We start from the raw sequence: 20,024 nt of genomic DNA on the forward strand, positions 1-20,024 counted from the left end.
CCACTTTCTTCATTCTCTCCCGAACCCCTTAGACTATGCCAGACCAATTACCGCATTCGAGGAATACTGTTCTGACACTGAACCGATTTCCCGAACCCTTTCTAAAATGTACGTCCTACTCAATACGCCTGCACAACCACCACGCATCGCAGGTCTCACTAAATGGGAAGTGGATCTGGGCCGCACCTTTACACAAACACAAATTAATAACATACGTGGTTCGTTCTGAGGTCCTCGATATGCACCAAAATACAAGAGACGAACTATAAAATTCTTGTCAGGTGGTACTTGACGCCTAGTCGCCTGCACCTTATCTACCCTGACGTATCTGAGTGCTGCTGGCGCTGTCGCGAGGGAAGGGGCACAATTCTTCACATTTTCTGATCCTTCCCTAGGCTTTCAGGGTTTTGGGCCGCGGTCCGGACCATCTCTCAAAAATTTACCGAATGGCAAATCCCTAATGACCCAGCCTTCTTTTTACTGCATGTTTCAGACATACCCCCTAGAAAATACACACGATCGATACTACGTCACCTAACGAATGCGGCCAAGTCCTGCATCCCCTTGCTTTGGAAACAACAGACACCGCCTTCCGCGGCAATGTGGGTGCAGAAGGTGGAAGATATAAACAAAATGGAGGATCTGGTGCTTACAGCCCAAGATCGACAGGAGACATATCGAAAGACTTGGTCTCTCTGGAATGCGTTCGTATACTCAGTTGAGGGCAAAGCCCTGTTTGGCAACTAATTGACTTACTACTGGTATCTGGCAGACCGCGTTGGAAATGCCGATCCCACCCCTCCCTTCCCTCCTCCCTCCATACCCACCACCTCCTTCCCTTGCCTCTCCCTTTCCCCCCCCCACCCCTCTCCCCCATCTCTCTCTCTTTTCTGTTACTCTCTTACTTTCATCTCAGTCTTCACTCTTTCTCTTGGCCGTGGCCCCAAACCTGCTCACGATGACCTTATGCCGAGGCGCTAGGTTAGGCTTCGGCATGACTGATTCATATGGAGAGGCAGGGGCATCTTTACCGGTTCTGGCCAAGTGGGTTTTGCCTCCAAGGCCGGCAGATAGGGCATGCTTTGCTGATAAATCATACGTTGCGATGCCAGTACATGTACAGCATGTTTGTGAGGCTGCGACCTCTTTCGTTTCCTTTGTTTCATTTATCATTGTTTGTTTTGGGGCTTTCCCCATATGTGTGTTCTTGATATTGAAAATACTAATAAAATTATATTTGCAAAAAAAACAAAAACAAATAACAGATGCATCATAGTAACTTTTAGAACCATAACCATAACCAAAAAAGAAAAAACAGCCGTCCAGAATTCAGTTGGGCGGTATTATCTCGTAGAAGAGCTTGATCTCTGGGCAGATGTATATAGAAGCCTGTCAGGTGGACGAGCCTGGTTCTGCAAGAAAGCCATAGGTAAGCAGTCCCCAGATAACAGTAATATCTAGCTTCAGTAAACGTAACCTGTGAACCTTAGGGACAAGGGGATCCTCTGCAGTGCCTATGGAGCCCATTCGAGTGGTGTCCTACTTCTAGTATGGTCTAGCAGGGATTAACTTTAGCATGATGGAGAGACATAGTACTCTGATCATGTCTGGTTAGTGTTTGAGATTAACCACTATATTACAATATCGTTATTATATCATATTGCGGTTCCCCAAAGTAAGTTGGGGATCTGTATTCTATAATGTGCAGCATCCATATAGCGATTGGCAAACAAGTAATGAAATGAATTAACCCTAACCGGGGCTTAGATGGGTGATCCAATATATATAGTGGCGGCTGTTTGACTAGGGGAAGTGGGAGCTACATAATCCTAACAACTATGGACGGCTTGTATACCCCTGCCCTACACCTGATAGATGTTATAGGTTTGTAAGAGGTGGGTACTGGGGGGTAGGTTTGCGTAGGCCTAAAAATCATATAAATCATGGCTCCTGTATATCCTGGATCAGGGATAAGGCTAGTAAGGGGGGTATCACTTGATAAATTGACCACCCAATGCCTGCAATATTGTAAGGTAGTGAACGGGCCCCTGCTTTCAGGGTAGTATGATGTTTAGTAAAGTATATAGAATTACTAGCTCCTCTATGATGATATGAGGTCTGCAATATGAAAAATAGTTCATATAAGGCATAGAGGTAAGCGCCAATATAAATGTCGCAGCAGGGCACAAGATCGGATCAGTCACTAAAATATACCAAGTGCTCCGTTCGATGTATACTTTACCAATAGGTGTCTCGGGTCCTTCTGGACGCTCATTCGGCCGTGGTTGTGTTCAGTTAGAGAGTAAAAGGCTACAACTATATGGGATCCGAGCAGTAATGGTGTCTAGTCAAGTGTGTGCGTTGAATGCTCTCTCGTCTGACAGGTTGGAGGCCCAGGACTGCTCCAGGTAGAAATCATGGTGGTAACCGGAGTCGGGGAAATTGAAGCTAGTGTAAGTGTCTGTAGTCTTTCAAGGCAGGCGAGTAAGGGAATGGTCCATATGCACGGCAGAGGAAAGGAGAGCGGCACTAGGCAGGGTATGAAGCATGTAGGCTAATCCACCATCGCATGGGTGTCCCGGAGCTCTCATGAGGCGACAGGTCTAGCGGTCCCTGCGTGCTCTGCGAGGTAGCGGGGCTGAAGTCGGGCTCGTCGGTGGGTGACGGGGTCGGTGTCCCCCAAGTGGTCTGAAGGTGGATGGCGACCTATGTCTGCGAGATCTGGACAGTTGAGTTTCCATGAGATCTGCAGTGCTGCGGGTGTTGGGTGAAATGTGGACCCGAAAATCAGCATACCAATTAGGTACTTCAACCAGGGGCAGGTCCAGCGTTTTGCAGAAGGTTTCTAGATCTTCTGGCACCTTTAAGATGGCAGTGCGGCCCTAGTAAGAGGCTTGCAGAGCGAACAGAAACTTCCAGCGATAGAGGATGTCTCTCTGCCTCAGCACGTCAAGTAATGGGCGCAAGTCTCTTTGATATTTCAGCGTGATCGCCGAAAGATCCTGATATATCTGGATCGAATGGCCTTCAAATGTCAGGTTTCGGATCGCTCCTAGTTTTTTTAAGAACCTCTTCTTTGAGGGTATAGTCGTTAACATAACAGATGACATCCCGTGGGGGATCAGAATCTTTGCCCTTAGGCCTAAGGGCTCTATGTATCCGCTCCATAGCTATAGGTGTACCGGAGGGTCAGACTAGCAGCTGGTTGAATATGGATGTGACCGCTGGGAGGATTTGCTCGGGCTCGATCGACTCCGGGAGGCCTCTAATCCTCAGATTGTGTCTTCGTCCCCTATTGTCGATATCTTCGACATGGCGCTGGAGGTCTCTGAGCTGCCAGGTGTGTGTGTCGACTTTGCCTTGAGCCATCTGCAATTCATGCTGTTGTTGCGCCGCCATTAGCTCCATGGAGTTTACTCTCCCTATGATTGCTTGTATCTCGTGGCGGAGGTCCGAGATGGCCGTGGTCAGAGTGCTCTTTATATCGGCTGCGACAGTCCTCAGGTCGTGGATATTTAGTTGTTGGTGATGGGGAGATGGGATGTGGTTAGTGGTGGGAGAACAGGCCGCCATGTCGGCCCCCTGGTTCCTGAAGAGATCCGGTATTGTCTGGGTATTACGGGTTCCCAGGTCCCTTGGTGAGCGGGATCTAGATGCAGAGGGTCCGCGTGAGGAGGTCCCCATGATGTGACAGTGTTTTTCAGGTAAAATCCTCTGTGATCGATCTTTTTTAGGCTGAGGTAAGACGGAGCAAAAAGCTTAAGCAGCCATCCTCTCTCTAGGCAAGCCACGCCCTCCCGGCATTTTTATTTTAATATGTTGTTGACGTCGACGACCTGTTTTATTTTTCTGCTTGTTTGCCGAGGTGACCATCTTGGCATTTGTCAAGAGGGTTGAGAGTGGCCAGCAAGATCACCTACGGCCACCTCACCCAGAATGTTCCTGATCTCGTCTGATCTCGGATGCTAGGCAGGGTCGGGGCCGGTTAGTACCATATTAAAAAAAAGCCTATGGCACCTGGTATTCCCAGTCAGTCTCCCATCCAGGTACTAACCAGGCGCAACCCTGCTTAGAACCGAGATCAGACGAGATCAGACGAATTCAGGGTGATGTCACCGTAGGCCATCTTGCTGGCCACTCTCAACCCTCCTGACAAACGCCAAGATGGTCACCTCGGCAAACAAGCAGAAAAATAAAACAGGTCGTCGACGCCAACAATATATAAAAAAAAGCCTACAGCACCTGGTATTCCCAGGCGTTCTCCCATCCAGGTACTAACCAGGCCCGATCCTGCTTAGCTTCCGAGATCAGACGAGATCGGGTGAATTCTGGGTGATGTGGCTGTAGGCCATCTTGCTGGCCACTCTCAACCCTCTTGACAAACGCCAAGATGGTCATCTCTGCAAACAAGCAGAAAAACAAAACAGGTCATCGACGCCAACAACATATTAAAAAAAGCCTACGGCACATGGTATTCCCAGGAGGTCTCCCATCCAGGCACTAACCAGACCTGACCCTGCTTAGCATCCAAGATCAGACGAGTTTGGGTGCATTCAGGGTGAGGTGGCCAGAGGCGATCTTGCTGGCCACTCTCAAACCTCTTGACAAACGCCAAGATGGTCACCTCTGCAAACAAGCAAAAAAAACAAACAGGTCGCCGACGTCAACAACATATTAAAAAGAAGCCTACGGCACCTATTTTTCCCAGGCGGTCTCCCATCCAGGTACTAAACAGGCCTGACCCTGATTAGCATCCAATATCAGACGAGATCCGGCGCATTCAGGGTGATGTGGCCATAGGCAATCTTGCTGGCCACTCTCAACCCTCTTGACAAACACCAAGATGGTCACCTCGGCAAAAAAGCTGAAAAATAAAACAGGTCGTCGACTCCAACAACATATTAAAAAAAAGCCTACGGCACCTGGTATTCCCAGGCGGTCTCTCATCAAGGTATTAACCAGGCCTGACCCTGCTTAGCATTTAAGATCAGACAAGATCGGGTGCATTCAGGGTGATGTGACCATAGGCAACCTTGCTGGTCACTCTCAACCCTCTTCACAAATGCCAACAGGGTCACCTCGACAAACAAGCAGAAAAATAAAACGGGTCGTTGACGCCAACAGCATATTAAAAAAATGCCTATGGCACCTTTTATTTCCAGGCGTTCTCCCGTCCAGGTGCTAACCAGGCCCGACCTTGCTTAGCATCCGATATCAGACGAGATCAGACAAATTCAGGGTGATGTCACCGTAGGCCATATTGCTGGCCACTCTCAACCCTCTTGACAAACGCCAAGATGGTCACCTCGACAAACAAGCAGAAAAATAAAACAGTTCGTTGACGCCAACAACATATTAAAAAAATGGTTACGGCACCTGGCATTCTTAGGGCGTCTCCAATCCAGGTACTAACCAGGCCTGACCCTGCTTAGCATCCGAGATCAGATGAGATCAGGCGCATTCAGGGTGATGTAGCCGTAGGCCTTCTTGCTGGCCACCCTAAACCCCCTTGACAAACGCCAAGATCGTCACCTCAGCAAACCAGCAGAAAAAAAAACAGGTCGTCGACACCAACAACATATTAAAAAAAGCCTACGGCACCTGGTATTCTCAAGCGGTTTTCCATCCAGGTACTAACCAGGCCCGTCCCTGCTTAGCATCCAAGATCAGACGAGATCAGGGGCATTCAGGCTGCTGTGGCCGTAGGCGATCTTGCTAGTCACTCTCAACCCTCTTGACACACGCCAGGATGTCATCTCGGCAAACAAGCAGAAAAATAAAACAGGTCGTTGACGCCAACAACTTATTGGAAAAAAGCCTACGGCACCCGGTATGCCCAGGCGGTCTCCCATCGAATGCTAAGCAGGGTCGGGCCTGGTTAGTACCTGGATGGGAGATCACCTGGGAAAACCAGGTGCTGTAGGCTTTTTTTAATATGTTTTTGGCGTCAACGACCTGTTTTATTTTTCTGTTTGTTTGCCTAGGTGACCATCTTGGCGTTTGTCAAGAGGGTTGAGAGTGGCCAACAAGATCACCAACGACCACATCACCCTGATTGCGCCTGATATCATCTGATCTTGGATGCTAAGCAGGGTCGGGCCTGGTTAGTACATGGATGGGAGACCTCCTGGGAATACCAGGGTCTGTAGGCTTTTTGTTATATGTTGTTGGCGTCGACGACCTGTTTTATTTTTTTGCTTGTTTGACGAGGCGACCATCTTGGCGTTTGTAAAGAGGGTTGAGAGTGGTCAGCAAGATTGCCTACGGCCACATCACCCTGATTGCGCCTGATGTCCTCTGATCTCGGATGCCAAGCAGGGTAGGGCCTCGTTAGTACCTGGATGGGAGATCGCCTATGAATACCAGGTGCCTTAGGCTTTTTTTAATATGTTGTTGGCGTCGACGACCTGTTTGATTTTTCTGCTTGTTTGCCGAGGTGACCAGCTTGGCGTATTTCAAAAAGGTTGCGAGTGGCCAGCAAGAATCCCTATGGCCACATCACCCTGAATGCACCCAATATTGTATGATTTTGAATGCTAAGCAGGGTCAGACCTGGTTAATACCTGGATGGGAGACCGCCCGGGAAAACCAGGTGCCGTAAGCTTTTTTTAATATGTTGTTGGTGTCTACGACCTGTTTTATTTTTCTGCTTGTTTGCCAAGGTGACCATCTTGGCGTTTGTCAAGAGGGTTGAGAGTTGATTGCAAGATCACCTATGGCCACATCACCCTGAATGCGCCTGATCTCGGGGGCTAAGCAGGGTCGTGCTTGGTTAGTACCTGGATGGGAGACCACTTGGGAATACCAGGTGCCGTAGGCTTTTTTTAATATGTTGTTGACGTCGCCGAACTGTTTTATTTTTCTGCTTGTTTGCCGAGGTGACCATCTTGGCGTTTGTCAAGAGGGTTGAGAGCGACCAGCAAGATTGCTTACGGCCACATCAGCCTAAATGCGCCCGATCTCGTCTGATCTCGGATGCTAAGCAGGGTCGGGCCTGGTTAGCACCTGGATGGGACACCGCCTGGGAAAACCAGGTGCCATAGGCTTTTTTTATAATATGTTGTTGGCGTCGACGACCTGTTTTATTCTTCTGCTTGCTTGCCGAGGTGACCATCTTGGCGTTTGTCAAGAGGGTTGAGAGTGGTCAGCAAGATCACCTTTGACCACATCACTCTGAATGCTCCCGATCTCATTTGGTCTCGAATGCTGAGCAGGGTCGGGCCTGGTTAGTACCTGGATGAGGGACCGCCTGGGAATACCAGGTGCCTTTTGCTTTTTTTGAATATGTTGCTGGCATCGACGACTTGTTTTATTTTTCTGCTTGTTTACCGAGGAGACCATCTTGGCGTTTGTCAAGAGGGTTGAGAGGGGCCAGCAAAATCACCTATGGCCATATCACTCTGAATGCACCCGATCTCGTCTGATCTGGGATGCTAAGCAGGGCCAGGCCTGGTTAGTACCTGGAGGGCAACCGCCTGGGAATCCCAGGTGCCGTAGGCTTTTTTTAAATATGTTGTTGGCGTCAACGAACTGTTTTATTTTTCTGCTTGTTTGCTGAGGTGACCATCTTGGCGTTTGTCAAGAGGGTTGAGAGTGGCCAACAAGATTGCCTATGGCTACATCACCCTGAATGCACCCAATCTTGTCTGATCGTGGATGCTAAGCAGGGTCGGGCCTGGTTAGTACCTGGATGGGAGACCGCCTAGGAATACCAGGTGCCGTTTTTTTTTTTAATATGTTGTTGGCGTCGATGACCTGTTTTATTTTTCTGCTTGTTTGCCGAGGTGACCATCTTGGCGTTTGGCAAGAGGGTTAAGAGTGGACAGCAAGATCGCCTATGACCACTAGGGATGAACCGAACACCTCCCCCGGTTCGGTTCGCACCAGAACTTGCGAACGACCCCCGCGTTCGGTACGAACGTTAGAACCCCATTGAAGTCTATGGGACTCGAACGTTCGAAATGGAAAGTGCTAATTTTAACGGCTAATATGCAAGATAGTGTCCTAAAAAGGGTTTGGGGACCTGCCTCCTGCCTCAGGGGACATGGGTCACTGCAAAAAAAAGTTTTAAAAACTGCCGTTTTGGCGGGAGCACTGATTTTAATGACAATTAAAGTGAAAAAAAAAAGTGAAATATTCCTTTAAATATGGTGCCTGGGGGGTGTCTGTAGTATGCCTGTGAAGTGCCACGTGTTTCCCGTGTTTAGAACAGTCCCTGCACAAAATGACATTAAACGGAAATAACACCATTTAAAACTGCTTGCGGTTTTAATGTTATATCTGGTTCCTGTAATATGGTTGAAAATCATTGAGAAACATGGCATGGGTAGCCCTCCCTGCCCATTACCAGCCTATTTGGGTCTTGTACGCATATTAAGGGGAACCCCGTACCCATATTAAAAAAGGAAATGCGTGTGGCCCCCAGGCCCTATATACTCAGAACAGCAGTATACAGGCGGTGCAAACAAGACAGGGACTGTGTAGGTTTGTTGTGTTAAGTTGAATCTGTTTGTCATTTTCAACCGGTACATTTTTAAAGTGTAGCTCCAGTCAAAAAAACGATTTTTAAGCTTTTTGGAAAACATAGGGAAGGGTTATCACCCCTGTATAATTTGTTTTGTCGTCCATCTTTTTTCATCTCACTTGCTGCTGTCTCCTTGCGTTTGCAAGTAGATGTTTGTAAGTTGGATGTTTGAAAGTAGGGGCCTGCCCTATATTATAGCGGTATGTACTGGGTACAGAGCACGCAGATAGCACGCACTATCTCCTAACACTACTGACTGCAAGCTCTATTATTAACCACTTGACCACTGGGCACTTAAACACCCTTAATAACCAGACCAATTTTCAGCTTTCGGTGCCCTCACATTTTGAATGACAATTACTCAGTCATGCAACACTGGACCTATAGGAAATGTTTGTCCTTTTTTCACACAAATAGAGCTTTCTTTTGGTGGTATTTAATCACTGCTGGGTTTTTTATTTTTTGTGCTATAAAAGAAAAAAAGACCGAAAATTCTGCGAAAAAATTAATTTTTCTTAGTTTCTGTTATAAAATTTAGCAGATTAGTCATTTTTTCTTCATAAATTTTGGCCAAAATTCATACTACTACATATCTTTGGTAAAAATAAGTACAAATTGGTGGATATTATTTGGTCTTTGTGAAAGTTATAGAGTCCACAAGCTATGGTGCCAATATCTGAAAATTGATCACACCTGAAGTACTGACGGCCTATTTCCTTTTTTTTTTTTTTCCACCAAATTGTCATATTATCAGGTTATTTCACACACACAGCATATGCATACCACAAATTACACCCCAAAACACATTCTGCTATTACTCCCGAGTACGGCGATACCACATGTGTGAGACTTTTACACAGCGTGGCCACATACAGAGGCCCAACATGCAGGGAGCGCCATCAGGCGTTCTGGAGCACCCAGGCCAATTCTGACATTTCTCTCCTACATGTAAAAATCATCATTTATTTGCTAGAAAATTACAGAGAACCCCAAAACATTATATATATATATATATATATATATATATTTTTTTTTTTAGCAAAGACCCTGGAGAATACAATGGTGGTCGTTGCAAATTTTTATCTCACACGGTATTTGCACAGCAATTTTTCAAACGCGTTTTTTGGGGGGAAAAAACAGTTTTGTGCTTAAAAAACAAACAAAAAAAACAGTAAAGTTAGCCCAATGTTTGCATAAAGTGAAAGATGAAGTTATGCTGAGTAAATAGATATCAAACATGTCACTCTTCAAAATTGCACATGCCCGTGGAATGGCGCCAAACGTCGCTACTTAAAAAATCCCCATAGGCGACGCTTTAAATTTTTTTTTACTGGTTACATGTTTTGAGTTGCAGAGGAGGTCTAGGACTAGAATTATTGCTCTCGCTCTAACATTCTCGGCGATACCTCACATGTGTGGCACATGCGAGCACATGGGGACATGGGCGCTTTAATTTTTATTTTATTTTTTTATTGTTCATTTTACTTTATTTATTTTAGTTTGACATTTTTTTCCCCAAAAATATATTTTTGATCACTTTTATTCCTATTACAAGAAATGTAAACATCCCTTGTAATAGGAATATGGGGTGACAGGTCCTCTTTACAGTGAAATCTGGGGGGTCAATATGACCCCACATCTCACCTCTAGGCTGGGAAGCCTGAAATAAAAAATAAAAAAAAGATTCTGGCTTTGATCGTACTGGCGAGTTGGTAGAAGCACCGGAGGGCGGTGAGGGGTGGGGGGCGTCTATGGCTGGGTATTTCAGGGTATCACCGAGTATGGCTGGGTATCTCTGAGTATGGCTGGGTATGGCAATTTATGGCAGGGTATTACAGAGTATTGGTGGGGTATTGGCGGGGTACTACAGAGTAATAGCAGGGTACTGCAGAGTATTGGGGGGTACTACAGAGTAATGGCAGGGTACTGCAGAGTATTGGGGGTACTGCAGAGTAATGGCGGGTACTGCAGAGTAATGGCGGGTACTGCAGAGTATTGGGGGGTACTGCAGAGTAATGGGGGTTACTGCAGAGTAATGGGGGGTACTGCAGAGTAATGGCAGGGTACTGCAGAGTAATGGGGGGTACTGCACTGCAGAGTAATGGCAGGGTACTGCAGAGTAATGGCGGGGTACTGCACTGCAGAGTAATGGCGGGGTACTGCAGAGTAATGGCGGGGTACTGCAGAGTAATGGCAGGGTACTGCAGAGTATGCACTGGTATTGCAGAGTATTGGCAGGGAATTGAGGGGTTAAATTCGGTGAGCAGCGATGTGGGCACTGCAGATGCAGCCCACATCGCTGCTGACACCGATCTCTTTCCCCTCCGCTGTACCGATCGGTACAGAGAGGGGAGGGAGGAACCGGCGTCATAACATGACGCCGGTTTGTTTCCAAGTGATCACTCCGTCATTTGACGGAGCAATCACGTGGTAAACGACCGCTATGAGCGGCCGTTTACCGTGATCCGTGATGCGCCGGGTCCTGTGGACCCGGCGGTCACGGATGCTCTCGAGTGCGCGCACCTCGGGGCACGCGAGAGCAGAATTCTGGGAGGCCGTTAATTAACGGCCTCTCAGAGTTAAACAACCGCCCTGAAGCCGTTAATCGGCAATGGGCAGTTGTTAAGTGGTTAAAGCTAGATCATTAGCTATATAGGTGAGGTGAATATAGTGGTGTATACTGCAGTCAGGGCACAGACAACAACCACTACACAGCAGCAAGATAGGAAATCAGCCAAAAACGATCGGTGTGTACTGTGTTGAAGGTACACAGAACACCCACTGCTTCAGATGCTAAGTAACACACTACACGAGGCCGCCTCAAAGGCGGCCTTATATAGTGTGGGGCGTGCACTACACAGCCTGAGCTATGATTGGCCACAGGCAGGATGCCTGTGGCCAATCATGGCTCTCCTCGCTGCCGGCGCTGCGATTGGCCAAGCATGCAGGGTCACAGTGCATGCTTGGCCAATCATGGGGCAGCAATGCACTGCGCCACCGCAGTGCATTGTGGTCCGCGCGCGCGTCACTCGAATTTTGACGCAAACGGTCCAAACGTTCGGAATTCGGCGAACGGCCGAACAGCCAATGTTCGAGTCGAACGTACGTTCGACTCGAACACGAAGCTCATCCCTAATGACCACATCACTCTGAATGCGCCTGATCTCATCTGATCTTGGATGCTAAGCAGGTTCGGGCCTGGTTAATACCTTGATGGGAGACTGCCGGGAATACCAGGTGCTGTTGGCTTTTTCTTAATATGTTGTTGATGTCAAAGACCTGTTTTATTTTTCTGCTTGTTTGCCCAGGTGTCCATCTGGGTATTTGTCAAGAGGGTTGGGAGTGGCCAGCAAGATCACCATCGGGCACATCACCCTGAATGCGCCCGCTCTCGTGTGATCTCGGATGCTAAGCAGGTTCGTGCCTGGTTAGTACCTGATGTTTTATTTTTCTGCCTGTTTGCTGAGGTGACCATCTTGGCAATTGTCAAGAGGGTTGAGAGTGGCCAGCAAGGTCGCCTACAACCACATCACCCTGAATGCGCCTGATCTCATCTGATCTCGGATGCTAAGCAGAGTCGGGCCTGGTTAGTACCTGGATGGGAGACCACTTGGGAATACCAGGTGCCATAGGCTTTTTTTTAATATGTTGTTGGCGTCGACGACCTGGTTTATTTTTCTGTTTGTTTGCCGAGGTGACCATCTTGGCGTTTGTCAAGAGGGTTGAGAGTGGCCAGAAAGATTGCCTACAGCCACATAACCCTGAATGCGCCCAAGGTTGTCTGATCTCGGATGCTAAGCAGTACCGGGCCTGAATAGTTCCTGGATGGGAGACCTCCTGCGAATAGCAGGTGCCATAGGCTTTTTGTTATATGTTGTTGGCGTCGAAGACCTGTTTTATTTTTTTGCTTGTTTGCCGAGGTGCCCATCTTGGCGTTTGTCAAGAGGGTTGAGAGTGGCCAGCTAGATCGCCTATGGCCACATCACCCTGAATGCGCTTAATCTCGTCTGATCTCGGATGCTAAGCAGGGTCGGGCCTGGTTAATACCTGGATGGGAGATCGCCTGGGAATACCAGGTTCCGTAGGCTTTTATTTTTGTACTTGTTTGCCGAGGTGACCATCTTGGCGTTTGTCAAGTGAGTTGAGAGAGGCCAACAAGATCGCCTACAGCCACATCACCCTGAATGCGCCCAATCTCATCTGATCTCGGATGCTAAGCAGGGTCGGGCCTGGTTATTACATGGATGGGAAACCGCCTGGGAATACCAGGTGTCGTAGGCTTCTTTTTACTATGTTGTTGGCGTCGACGACCTGTTTTATTTTTTTTTGCTTGTTTGCCATGGTGACCATCTTGGTATTTGTCAGGAGGGTTGAGTGTGGCCAGCAAGATCACCTATGGCCACATCACCCTGAAAGCGCTTGATCTTGTCTGCTCTCGGATGCTAAGTGGGGTCGAGACTGGTTAGTATCTGTATGAGAGACCGCCTGGGAATACTAGGTGCCGTAGGCTATTTTTTAATATGTTGTTAGCGTCGACGACCTGTTTTATTTTTCTGCTTGTCTATGGCCACATCACACTGAATGCACCCAATTTCGTCTGATTTCGACTACTAAGCAGAGTCGGGCCTGGTTAATACCTGGATGGGAGACCGCCTGGGAATACCTGGTGCCGTTAGCTTTTTTAAATATGTTGTTGGCGTAGACGACCTGTTTTATTTTTCTGATTGTTTGCTGAGGTGACCATCTTGGCATTTGCCAAAAGGGTTGAGAGTGGGCAGCAAGATCGCCTACAGCCACAGCTCACTGAATGTGCCTGATCTCATCTGATCTCGGATGCTAAGCAGGGACGGACCTGGTTAGTACCTGGTTAGTACCTGGATGGGAAACCGCCTGAGAATATCAGGTGCCGTAGGCTTTTTTTAATATGTTGTTGGCGTCGACGACCTGTTTTATTTTTCTGCTTGTTTGCTGAGGTGACCATCTTGGTGTTTGTCAAGAGGGTTGAGAGTGGCCAGCAAGATCACCTACAGCTACATTACCCTGAATGCGCCCAAGCTTGTCTGATCTCGAATGCTAAGCAGGGTCGGGCATGGTTAACACCTGGATGGGAGACCGCCTGGGAATATCAGGCGCCGTAGGCTTTTCTTCAATATGTTGTTGGCATCAACGACCTGTTTTATTTTTCTGCTTGTTTGCCGAGGTGACCATCTTGGCATTTGTCAAGTGCTTTGAGAGAGGCCAACAAGATCGCCTACGGCCACATCACCCAGAATGTTCCTGATCTCATCTGATCTCGGATGCTAGGCAGGGTCGGGCCCAGTTAGTACCATATTAAAAAAAAGCCTACGGCACCTGGTATTCCCAGTCGGTCTCTCATCCAGGTACTAACCAGGCGCGACCCTGCTTAGAACCGAGATCAGATGAGATCAGACGAATTCAGGGTGATGTCACCGTAGGCCATCTTGCTGGCTACTCTCAACCCTCTTGACAAACGCCAAGATGGTCACCTCGGCAAACAACAGAAAAATAAAACAGGTCGTCGACGCCAACAACATATTAAAAAAAGCCTACGGCACCTGGTATTCTCAAGCGGTTTCCCATCCTGGTATTCTTAGGGGGTCTCCAATCCAGGTACTAACCAGGCCTGACCCTGCTTGGCATCCGAGATCAGATGAGATCAGGCGCATTCAGGGGGATGTAGCCGTAGGCCTTCTTGCTGGCCACCCTAAACCCCCTTGACAAACACCAAGATGGTCGCTTCAGCAAACCAGCAGAAAAATAAAACAGGTCCTTGACGCCAGCAACTTATTGAAAAAAAGCCTACGGCACCTGGTATACCCCGGCTGTCTCCCATCGGATGCTAAGCGGGGTCGGGCCTAGTTAGTACCTGAATGGGAGACCACCTGGGAATACCAGGTGCTGTAGGCTTTTTTTAATATGTTTTTGGTAAAAATCGCCTATGGCCACATCACACTGAATGCACCCAATTTCGTCTGATTTCGAATACTAAGCAGAGTCGGGCCTGGTTAGTACCTGGATGGGAGACCGCCCGGGAAAACCAGGTGCCGTAAGCTTTTTTTTTAATATGTTGTTGGTGTCTACGACCTGTTTTATTTTTCTGCTTGTTTGCCGAGGTGACCATCTTGGCGTTTGTCAAGAGGGTTGAGAGTTGACAGCAAGATCACTTATGGCCACATCACCCTGAATGCGCCTGATCTCGGGTGCTAAGCAGGGTCGTGCCTGGTTAGTACCTGGATGGGAGACCACTTGGGAATACCAGGTGCCGTAGGCTTTTTTTTAATATGTTGTTGACGTTGCCGACCTGTTTTATTTTTGTGCTTGTTTGCCGAGGTGACCATCTTGGCGTTTGTCAAGAGGGTTGAGAGTGGCCAACAATATTGCTTACGGCTACATCACCCTAAATGCACCCGATCTCGTCTGATCTCAGATGCTAAGCAGGGTCGGGCCTGGTTAGAACCTGGATGGGATACCGCCTGGGAATACCAGGTGCCATAGGCTTTTTTTTTAATATGTTGGTGGCGTCGACGACCTGTTTTTTTTTCTGCTTGTTTGCCGGGGTTAACATCTTGGCCTTTGTCAAGAGGGTTGAGAGTGGCCAGCGATATTGCCTACAGCCCCATCACCCGGAATATGCCTGATCTCGTCTGATCTCAGATGCTAAGCAGGGTTGTGCCTGGTTAGTATCTTGATGGGAGACTGCTTGGGAATACCAGGTGCCGTAGGCTTTTTTTTTTAATATGTTGTTGGCGTCAACGACCTGTTTTATTTTTCTGCTTGTTTACCGAGGTGACCATCTTGGCGTTTATCAAGAGGGTTGAGAGTGGCCAACAAGATCCCCTACGGCCACATCACCCTGAATGCGCCCGATCTCGTCTGATCTCGGATGCTAAGCAGGGTCGGGCCTGGTTAGTACCTGGATGGGACACCGCCTGGGAGTACCAGGTGCCGTAGGCTTTTTTTTTATATGTTGGTGGCGTCGACGACCTGTTTTTTTTTCTGCTTGTTTGCCAAAGTGGCCAACAAGATTGCCTACAGCCCCATCACCCGGAATATGCCTGATCTCGGATGCTAAGCAGGGTCGGTCCTGGTTAGTACCTTGATGGGAGACCGCTTGGGAATACCATGTGCCGTAGGCTTTTTTTTTATATATTATTGGCATCAACGACCTGTTTTATTTTTCTGCTTGTTTACCAAGGTGACCATCTTGGCGTTTGTCAAGAGGGTTTACAGTGGCCAGAAAGTTTGCCTACGGCCACATCACCCTGAATGCGCCCAATCTCATCTGATCTCGGATGCTAAGCAGTGTCGTGCCTGGTTAGTACCTGGATGGGAGACCGTCTAGGATTTCCAGGTGCCGAAGACTTTTTTTTAATATGTTGTTGGCATCGATGACCTGTTTTATTTTTCTGCTTGCTTGCCGAGGTGACCATCTTGGCGTTTGTCAAGAGGGATGAGAGGGGACAGCAAGATCACCTACGGCCACATCTTGCATGCTAAGCAGGGTCGGACCTGGTTAGTACCTGGATGGGAGGCTGCCTGGGAACACCATGTGCCGAAGGCTTTTTTTTAATATGTTGTTGGCGTCGACGACCTGTTTTATTTTTCTGCTTGTTTGCCAAGGTGACCATCTTGGCGTTTGTCAAGAGGTTTAAGAGTGGCCAGCAGTATTGCCTACTGTACATCACCCTGAATGCGCCCAATCTTATCTGATCTTGGATGCTAAGCAGGGTCGGGCTTGGTTTGTACCTGGATGTAAGACCGCCTGGGAATACCAGGTGCCGTAGGCTTTTTTTTAATATGTTGTTGGCGTCAAAGACCTGTTTTGTTTTTCTGCTTGTTTGCCAAGGTGATGATCTTGGCGTTTGTCAAGAGGGTTTAGAGTGGCCAGCAAGATTGCCTACGGCCACATTAACCTGAGTGTGCTTGATCTCGTCTGATCTGGAATGCTAAACAGGGTCGGGCCTGGTTAGTACCTGGATGGGAGACCGCCTGCAGGAGGTCTCCCATTTGTTACTAACCAGGTCAGACACTGCTCAGCCTCAGAGATCAGACAAGATCGAGCACTTTCAGGGTGATGTGGCTGTAAGAAATCTCTTTCGGCACCCTCAACCCTCTTGACAAACACCAAGATGGTCACCTTGGAAAACAAAGGACAAAAAACAAGTCAACGCCAAAAAAAAAAAAAAAGAAACCTACGCCACTAGGTATTCCCAGGGGGTCTCCCACCCAGGTTTTAACCAGGCCCGACCCTGCAAAGCCTCCGAGATCAGACGAGATCGGTTGCTTTCAGGGAGATGTGGCCTTAGGCAATCACCTTGGGCACCCTGAACACTCTTGAAAAACGCCAAGATGGTCACCTTGGTAAGCAAGGGAAAATAAGTCAACGCCAAAAAAAAATGAAAAAAAGAAGCCTATGCCACCTGGTATTCCCAGGCAGTCTCCCATCCAGGTACCATCCAGGCCTGACCCTGCTTAGCCTCCGAGATTAGACGAGATTGGTCGCTTTCAGGGTGATGTGGCCATAGGCAATTTCTTTGGACGCCCTGAACCATCTTGACAAACACCAAGATAGTCACCTTGGGAAACAAGGGAAAAAAACAAGTAAATGCAAAAAAAGAAAAGAAGCCCAGAGGCCTGGTATTAACCAGGCTCAGCCCCTGCTTAGCCCCCGAGGTGAGACAAGATGGGGCTCTTTCAAGGTGATGTGGCCGTAGCCAATCTTTTTGGACATCCTCAACCCCCTTGACAAACACCAAGATTCACCTTGGGAAACGAGGGAAAAAATAAGTCAACGCCCCCAAAAAATGGAAACCTACAGCACCTTGTATTCCCATTTCATGATGGTACTGCAAGAAACAGAAGAAAATACATCCTCAGACTAAACGAATTATCTGTACATTCTGCTAACAGGAGGTTATAATCCTGCTGGCAAAAAATAAAACTTTGTACATAAAAGTTTGTGAAGGAGGAGCCTCTCCACAGTAGTGATGCCACATGACACTAGGCCTCACCCAAGGATCTTCTTCTAGAGACCATCACTGGAAGAAGATTAGGAAACTAGTCCACAAGAATGGAATTTAAAGGGTAGCAGACCCTTGTTTGCAGCTAGAGTTTGGTGAACAGTTTGAGCCAAGCAAAAGTTCGGCCCAAACATCGCCTGTTTAGCGAACACCTGAATTTGCGGGGCTCTTAGGGTTGCCACCTTTTCCTCAAGCCAAGCCCGAACACCTTAGCGGCGCATGGCAAATTTTTTTGTGGTATGCACTATAGGATTTTACTGAAACTACTGGTACCATCCACTGCCCTACCGACACCATCCTCTGCTCTACTGACACCGTCTTCTGCTCTACCGACACCGTCCTCTGCCCTACCAACATCGTTCACTGACCTGGTGACATCGTCCACCTCCCTCCCCACAGACTCCCCTTCCTTATATTGGTCACCCCCCCTCAATTAGATCAAGGAACCCACCCATTAGTGTCCCCTGCCCCAAAAGACCACCATTGGACTGCCTTACCGAGAGCCGCTTCGAGCCAGGAAGTGTGGGAGCTGGAGTTTGGGGGTGGAGCTCCTCTACTGTAGTGCTGTTTTCCTTCCTTCCATTGTGTGGGGAGCCTTGGGGAGAAGTGTGCCGGCAAAACACAGGATTCAGGACACATGTGAAATTGTGCATTCACTCACTAGGCTGTTGTTAGCAAATATTGGGGCCCCATACAGCTATACTCTTGGGGCCCCCATCCCCCGAGGAGGGAAAAAGGTGGGGGAGGGAGGCGAGAAAGGGGAAGGTAAGAGGACGAGGTGAGAGAGAGGCGGTGGTGGGGGGGTGAGAGAGGGGAGGGGGGTTAGTGAAAGGGCGTGAGAGTGGGGTGAGATGGTGGGGGGTGAGATGGTGGGGGTGAGAGGGATGGGGATGAGAGAGAGGGGGTGGGGGTGAAAGGATGGGGATGAGAAGGTGGGGGTGCAAGAGGGGGGATTAGAAAAAAAAGTGGTGGGTGCGAGAGAGGGGGTGAACAAGAGGCAGAGAGAGGGAGAGAGAGAGAGGGTATTGAGCGAGAGAGAGGGTGTTGAGAGAGAGAGAGAGAGAGAGAGGGTGTTGAGCGAGAGAGAGAGGGTGTTGAGCGAGAGAGAGAGAGGGTGTTGAGCGAGAGAGAGAGAGGGTGTTGAGCGAGAGAGAGAGAGGGTGTTGAGCGAGAGAGAGAGAGGGTGTTGAGCGAGAGAGAGAGAGGGTGTTGAGCGAGAGAGAGAGAGGGTGTTGAGCGAGAGAGAGATGGTGTTGAGCGAGAGAGAGTGTTGAGCGAGAGAGAGTGTTGAGCGAGAGAGAGAGGGTGTTGATCGAGAGGGAGAGAGAGGGTGTTGAGTGAGAGAGAGAGGGTGTTGAGCGAGAGAGAGAGGGTGTTGAGCGAGAGAGAGAGAGGGGGTGTTGAGCGAGAGAGTGAGAGGGTGTTGATCGAGAGGGAGAGAGAGGGTGTTGAGAGAGAGAGAGAGAGGGTGTTGAGCGAGAGGGAGAGAGAGAGAGGGTGTTGAGCGAGAGGGAGAGAGAGAGGGTGTTGAGCGAGAGAGAGAAAGGGTGTTGAGAGAGAGAGAGGGTGTTGAGAGAGAGAGAGGGTGTTGAGCGAGAGAGAGAGGGTATTGAGAGAGAGAGAGGGGGTGTTGCGCGCGAGAGGGAGAGAGGGTGTTGAGCGAGAGGGTGTTGAGCGAGAGAGAGAGAGGTTGTTGAGAGAGAGAGAGAGGGTGTTGAGCGAGAGAGAGAGAGAGAGAGAGGGTGTTGAGCGAGAGAGAGAGAGAGAGAGAGAGAGAGGGTGTTGAGCGAGAGAGAGAGAGAGAGAGGGTGTTGAGCGAGAGAGAGAGAGAGAGAGGGTGTTGAGCAAGAGAGAGACAGAGGGTGTTGAGCGAGAGAGAGAGAAGGGGGTGGGTGAGAGAGAGAGGGGGTGGGCTAGAGAGAGAGAGGGGGTGGATGAGAGAGAGAGAGGGGGTGAACGAGAGAGAGAGGGGGTGGGCGAGAGAGAGAGAGAGAGGGGGGTGGGGAGAGAGAGAGTGTGGTGGGCGAGAGAGAGAGAGGGGGTGGGCAAGAGAGAGGGGGGTGAGAAAGAGAGGGTATTGAGCGAGAGAGAGGGTGTTGAGCGAGAGAGAGAGGATGTTGAGTGAGAGAGAGAGAGAGCGGGTGTTGAGTGAGAGAGAGAGGGTGTTGAGCAAGAGAGAGAGAGGGTGTTGAGCGAGAGAGAGAGGGTGTTGAGCGAGAGAGAGGGTGTTGAGTGAGAGAGAGAGAGAGGGGGTGTTGAGTGAGAGAGAGAGAGAGAGGGTGTTGATCAAGAGGGAGAGAGAGGGTGTTGAGCGAGAGAGAGAGAGAGGGGGGGTGTTGAGCGAGAGAGAGAGAGAGGGTGTTGAGCGAGAGAGAGAGGGTGTTGATCGAGAGGGAGAGAGAGGGTGTTGATCGAGAGGGAGAGAGAGGGTGTTGAGCGAGAGAGAGAGGGTGTTGAGC

At 48.9% G+C, this 20,024-nt stretch overlaps 1 non-coding gene and 24 pseudogenes across 1 annotated transcript; 15 read left to right on the plus strand and 10 right to left on the minus strand.

Moving 5' to 3' along the window:
- Nucleotides 1-4,005: 4,005 nt before the first annotated feature.
- On the minus strand, nt 4,006-4,123 carry LOC143990927 (5S ribosomal RNA; annotated as a pseudogene).
- Nucleotides 4,124-4,230: 107 nt separating this feature from the next.
- On the minus strand, nt 4,231-4,349 carry LOC143990792 (5S ribosomal RNA; annotated as a pseudogene).
- A 107-nt stretch (nt 4,350-4,456) lies between these two features.
- Nucleotides 4,457-4,575, minus strand: LOC143990858 (5S ribosomal RNA; annotated as a pseudogene).
- A 108-nt stretch (nt 4,576-4,683) lies between these two features.
- LOC143990782 (5S ribosomal RNA) lies at nt 4,684-4,802 on the minus strand (annotated as a pseudogene).
- A 108-nt stretch (nt 4,803-4,910) lies between these two features.
- Nucleotides 4,911-5,029, minus strand: LOC143990861 (5S ribosomal RNA; annotated as a pseudogene).
- Nucleotides 5,030-5,364: 335 nt separating this feature from the next.
- Nucleotides 5,365-5,483, minus strand: LOC143990817 (5S ribosomal RNA; annotated as a pseudogene).
- Nucleotides 5,484-5,589: 106 nt separating this feature from the next.
- LOC143990778 (5S ribosomal RNA) lies at nt 5,590-5,708 on the minus strand (annotated as a pseudogene).
- A 325-nt stretch (nt 5,709-6,033) lies between these two features.
- LOC143990907 (5S ribosomal RNA) lies at nt 6,034-6,152 on the plus strand (annotated as a pseudogene).
- A 559-nt stretch (nt 6,153-6,711) lies between these two features.
- LOC143990865 (5S ribosomal RNA) lies at nt 6,712-6,820 on the plus strand (annotated as a pseudogene).
- A 107-nt stretch (nt 6,821-6,927) lies between these two features.
- LOC143990753 (5S ribosomal RNA) lies at nt 6,928-7,046 on the plus strand (annotated as a pseudogene).
- A 336-nt stretch (nt 7,047-7,382) lies between these two features.
- LOC143990741 (5S ribosomal RNA) lies at nt 7,383-7,500 on the plus strand (annotated as a pseudogene).
- Nucleotides 7,501-7,608: 108 nt separating this feature from the next.
- LOC143990794 (5S ribosomal RNA) lies at nt 7,609-7,727 on the plus strand (annotated as a pseudogene).
- A 4,313-nt stretch (nt 7,728-12,040) lies between these two features.
- Nucleotides 12,041-12,159, plus strand: LOC143990969 (5S ribosomal RNA; annotated as a pseudogene).
- Nucleotides 12,160-12,493: 334 nt separating this feature from the next.
- LOC143990759 (5S ribosomal RNA) lies at nt 12,494-12,612 on the plus strand (annotated as a pseudogene).
- Nucleotides 12,613-12,686: 74 nt separating this feature from the next.
- Nucleotides 12,687-12,805, plus strand: LOC143990484 (5S ribosomal RNA; annotated as a pseudogene).
- A 1,059-nt stretch (nt 12,806-13,864) lies between these two features.
- LOC143990893 (5S ribosomal RNA) lies at nt 13,865-13,982 on the minus strand (annotated as a pseudogene).
- Nucleotides 13,983-14,088: 106 nt separating this feature from the next.
- LOC143990928 (5S ribosomal RNA) lies at nt 14,089-14,233 on the minus strand (annotated as a pseudogene).
- Nucleotides 14,234-14,479: 246 nt separating this feature from the next.
- Nucleotides 14,480-14,598, plus strand: LOC143990830 (5S ribosomal RNA; annotated as a pseudogene).
- Nucleotides 14,599-14,707: 109 nt separating this feature from the next.
- LOC143990848 (5S ribosomal RNA) lies at nt 14,708-14,816 on the plus strand (annotated as a pseudogene).
- A 108-nt stretch (nt 14,817-14,924) lies between these two features.
- Nucleotides 14,925-15,043, plus strand: LOC143990749 (5S ribosomal RNA; annotated as a pseudogene).
- Nucleotides 15,044-15,151: 108 nt separating this feature from the next.
- On the plus strand, nt 15,152-15,270 carry LOC143990761 (5S ribosomal RNA; annotated as a pseudogene).
- A 110-nt stretch (nt 15,271-15,380) lies between these two features.
- Nucleotides 15,381-15,499, plus strand: LOC143990977 (5S ribosomal RNA). Its single transcript, XR_013277456.1, has one exon. It is a non-coding gene; the product is annotated as a 5S ribosomal RNA (ribosomal RNA).
- Nucleotides 15,500-15,789: 290 nt separating this feature from the next.
- On the plus strand, nt 15,790-15,908 carry LOC143990811 (5S ribosomal RNA; annotated as a pseudogene).
- A 306-nt stretch (nt 15,909-16,214) lies between these two features.
- On the plus strand, nt 16,215-16,332 carry LOC143990918 (5S ribosomal RNA; annotated as a pseudogene).
- A 621-nt stretch (nt 16,333-16,953) lies between these two features.
- On the minus strand, nt 16,954-17,072 carry LOC143990891 (5S ribosomal RNA; annotated as a pseudogene).
- Between the last annotated feature and the right edge of the window lie 2,952 nt (nt 17,073-20,024).

This window comes from Lithobates pipiens, unplaced genomic scaffold (assembly GCF_037356315.1).
Source record: "Lithobates pipiens isolate NorthernLeopardFrog02 unplaced genomic scaffold, aLitPip1_a1.2 Scaffold_18, whole genome shotgun sequence".
Lineage (NCBI taxonomy): Eukaryota > Metazoa > Chordata > Amphibia > Anura > Ranidae > Lithobates > Lithobates pipiens.